Source organism: Acomys russatus, chromosome 4 (genome assembly GCF_903995435.1).
Source record: "Acomys russatus chromosome 4, mAcoRus1.1, whole genome shotgun sequence".
In the NCBI taxonomy this organism is placed as follows: Eukaryota; Metazoa; Chordata; class Mammalia; order Rodentia; family Muridae; genus Acomys; species Acomys russatus.
Window position 1 is genome coordinate 38,733,732 of NC_067140.1, and position 4,276 is coordinate 38,738,007.

Here is a 4,276-nt window from a genome sequence, read left to right on the forward strand (position 1 = left end):
CACACTTTCTCCTTACTGATTCAGAGAATGGCCCGTGATTGTTATATCTTCAGTTTTGAATTAGTGAGCTTATTAAGTATATAGCAAGCCAAGGAAAAGGTAAGAATCTAATAGCATATAGATAGCAAAACTCATCATGTCAGGAACTATCAAACTCCAGCAGAAATTGACTGTGGGAGTCCCTTAAAAGCAGTCACCTGGAGTTCCCAAAGGGACAGTCAGGCCAGAGCAAGTGTCATTTCTGGTGAGGCTTCCAAGAAAGACAAGAACTAGCAACAGAAAGGTGATGTCATCAATTTGAGTGCTCACAACCTCTAGCAGAGACCAGAAGTTGGCAAAAACAGTCCAAGACAGAAACACTGAGTTCTTTAAAACAGCTGAAACATAAATAAATTCCAACAGAGGTTGTTCTTGCTCATCCTGTGATATAAAAGTTCCTTAAGTGGGAAAGAGAAACTGGAGATTCAGCCATGAGATGCGGAGCCATGGACAGAAAGCTTAGATGAGCGTTCCAACTGCCCCAACTTTCCTAGCCTCTGTTGGAGGCCATAAGTACAGTTTAGTGTATTTTAATATCCATATACTATTAGCTATTTATTTTTCACTTTGGCTTGCTATAGACTTCATAAACCCACTCATTCAAAACTGAGGCTGTGACTATCATAGGCCATTCTCTGAACCATAAGGAGAAACATGCTATCCCAACTCTAATATCCTCCTTCTTGACTGACTCAAAACCTCCTACTGCACCCCTGGCAATGGGCAAAGAGACATCTTGTTAGTGATGTTTGTTCTTACATCAGTTGGGGTAGAGCAGATGGTAATCCTTTGTTCATCCTAGCTTGATGCCTGGCTTGGTGGCCAAAGCTGTCTTATGCCTAAGGCTCACAAAAGTCAAATAAAATAAAATAAAATCCATCCAGTGCAACAGGAGGAAGACAGACAGAGACATGTAGACCACCATGTCACCCATAGACTTGCCCTCCAGTGCATGGCACAGGTGGGCCATAAACACGGCTTACTGCTACACCTCACAGCACAGATGGAAGATGTCGCCCAGAGGCCTGCCAGCTTTTGTGGCCGGCCTGCAGAGGGAGCCACAAGTGATGTGTGAGTATGTGGTGGAGCAGTGGAGCAGCTTGATCATCATAGAGATTAAACTGGAGACTGGAGAGTGGAGAGGGATAGCCTATTGTGAGTAACTAGCCTCACCACCTGAGTTGATGGTGAGGTCCCCGCCCAAACTGCCACTGAGGGTCATGTCTGAGTCCGTGGCTACCCAACAGCAGGGGGTTGGTGTCAATGTGCGTGGCTCATACCACCACCAGAGAACATGGAGATGTCCCTGGTCAGGGCAGCTGCAGAGACCCACATGGATGCCCAGGAGCTGTGCATAACTAGCTCTGCCCCTCACTGAACACAGCAGGAGACCTGGCCCCATCTCTCACCAGCAGAAGCAATCGCGAGAGCAGACCCTGTGCCTCACCAAGGCAGCAAAGTGGAACTTGTGCTGGTGGCAAGGGGATAGGTGAGCCAACCCTGAGAACATGAGCGTGGAAGAGCTGACCCTGGCACTTGCAGAGGTGATAGCCCCCAGGCCCTTCACCACGTCTGGCAGTCGGGAAAGCTGCCCAAACACAGGAGAGCTACCCCTGCTCCTCACCAGCTGCAGCACTTTGGAGAGCAGGGTCTGCACCTCACCTGAACACTATAGCAGAGCTGACCCTGGTGACGGGAGCCAGCCGCAATGGCAAGGGCTTCGGAGAGCTAGCCCTGCCACTCATCTGGCATGAGGTGGCATGGTGCAGGGGTGCTGCCTGATCCCCTTGCCCCTCACTTCCTGCAGCAGTGTGGAGACCTGCCCCTGCCCCTCACCAGCTGCAGCATTCAGGAGAGCAGGCCCTGCACTTCACCTGGGCAGCATAGTAGAGCTGGCTCTAGGGGAGGGGGCGCAGGTAAGCTGGCCCCAAGTTCAAGAGCACTGAAGAACTGGCCCCACTACTCTTCTGGCACGAGGTAGTATGGGTGTGGGGATGATGCCCCCCTTCACCACCACCACTACCTGCAGTAGCTGGGAGACCTCACCCTAGGGTCCTAAAAGGCAGAGTGGGAGAGCTAGCGCTGCCCCCATACTGGTTGTAGAACTTAGGAGGGCCCTACACCTCGCCTGGGCAATACAATGGGGCTGGCCCTGATGGCAACACACAGGTAAGCTGGTCCCACGGTGTAAGCGTGGGAAAGCTGGCCCAGCTCCTCACAGGCTGCAGCACTTGGGAGAGTGGGTCCCAAACCTTGACTGGAAAGCACAGCAGAGCTGGCTCTGGAGGTGTGTGAGTGGGTGAGTCTGCCCTGCCTCTTGCCAATGTCAACACTGGGTAACCTAGTCAGAGCAGCACTGGAGAGTTTGCCCTGGTACCACATATAAGGGAGAGCCAGTGCACTGACCAGCTCAGCGACCACCCAGACCCAGATCCAGGGCTCTGAATTGGCCCACCCCAAAATCTGTATCATCTGTGCACGGTTGAGATGCGTGTGTGGAAGGGCCAGTCCTGCTGTTCCAAAGCTGCAGAATCTGCATGACACAGGGAACAACAAGATATCAGGAGGAGTCCTGATGAGGATCCAATATTGATGGTGTCATAGAAGCTATAGATTTGTTTTGTTTTGGTTTTTGGTTTTTTGAGTCAGGGTTTCTCTGTATCACCCTGGCTGTCCTGGACTCACTTTGTAGACCAGACTGTTCTCAAACTCAGAGATTTGCCTGTCTCTGCCTCCCAAGTGCTGGGATTAGAGGTGTGCGCCACCAGACAAATGGCTCATTGCCATGAACATTTGCAAGTGAAGATGTGTGGGCAAAGGGCTATACTATGGGACACACTGTGACATACTGCAGCTTCCACAATGAGATGTTGTCTATGCCTTATTTTTGCTGCTGTTTGTGTGTTTTACTTCGGGGCAGGGGGGAGGTTGCAAGGGCAAAGGACAGATATGCAGGGACAGAGCCATGAGCACGACTGAAGTGCATGATGGGAAACTCACAGAGAATCAATAAAAAGTTTTTTAAAAACACAAAAAACAAAAACCTCCTACTGATTCATGACCAAACTCCAAAGTCCTCTGTGACAAGTCCCCAGCTTCCCATGGTGGCTAATTTCAATGGCCAGCTTGATTGGATTAAGAAACGTGTAGTGGAAATCCTAACTGTGAGCAACCCCGCCCCAATGGCTGGAGTCCCAGACTGAATAACAAGGGGCAAGCCAGCTGAGCACTGGCATTCCCTTCTCTGCTTCCTGGTTGGCGTCCTGGAGTATGGCTCCCCTGATGTCATGCCTTCCAAGCCATGACAGGCTGCATTTCTCTGAACTGCGAGCCAAAACAAGTCTTATGTTATTGCTAAGGTATTGCTCACAGCAGAATAAAATAAGACGCTCCCCAGGCACAAATACATTGAACTGGTTTTGCCCCCAGTACCCTTTGGTACAGCATGCTTATGACACAGGTCACCATATGCTATGGTACACTGAGAGAAATATGCCTGTGATTCATAGAACTGTAAGCTTCCTGATAGCCTCATTTAAAAAATAAAAAGGATATGATAAATCTTAACAATATATTTCATTTAGACAGGTAATCCAAATCACTTAAGCCCATACTGCAAAAATGATGTAGTATCTTGCACATTAATTCATCAAACTCCAATGTATCCTATATACACAGCATATTTTAAATTAAGACACTATGTTGTCATCAAAAATAATTACTAGTACATATAGTAGCTACATAATCACTAATCCAACACTTCAGTTTACAAAATCTACATTTGAAGAAGATTCACATGCCAAAGTTGTTCTCAATCTACTTGAAAGCTTTCTGATAACTGAGTTAAATATGTTCTTAGTTTTATGCTCAAATATAAATCAAGTAACGAAACTTGGTTCCCCGGTCAGAGTGGCTACATCTCAAGTACTCCACACTAGAACACAGACAGTGGCTATTATCCTGGGCAGGGCAGCTCTGCTGTGACTGTATGTTCATCCCTCTTCCTCACTGAAGACCCTCTCCAAGTTGCTTAGATCTTCCTCATTGCCTAGTGTAAATAAAGCTTGGGTCATAAATAATGAAAGTTTCTTGAATCAATAAAAATAAATATGCAAATCATCTTAATCTTCTGCAAGATGAAATTGAGAGAATTCTTTTGTACAAACTGTAAATAGCATTTTTATGAATATATACACACAACTCCACATACATACATACATACATACATACATACTGC

General features: G+C 47.4%; 1 non-coding gene across 1 annotated transcript; it reads left to right on the forward strand.

Moving 5' to 3' along the window:
* The first annotated feature begins 747 nt into the window (after positions 1-747).
* LOC127188693 (small nucleolar RNA SNORA48) lies at positions 748-891 on the forward strand. The gene has a single exon (XR_007830552.1). It is a non-coding gene; the product is annotated as a small nucleolar RNA SNORA48 (small nucleolar RNA).
* Positions 892-4,276: the final 3,385 nt, after the last annotated feature.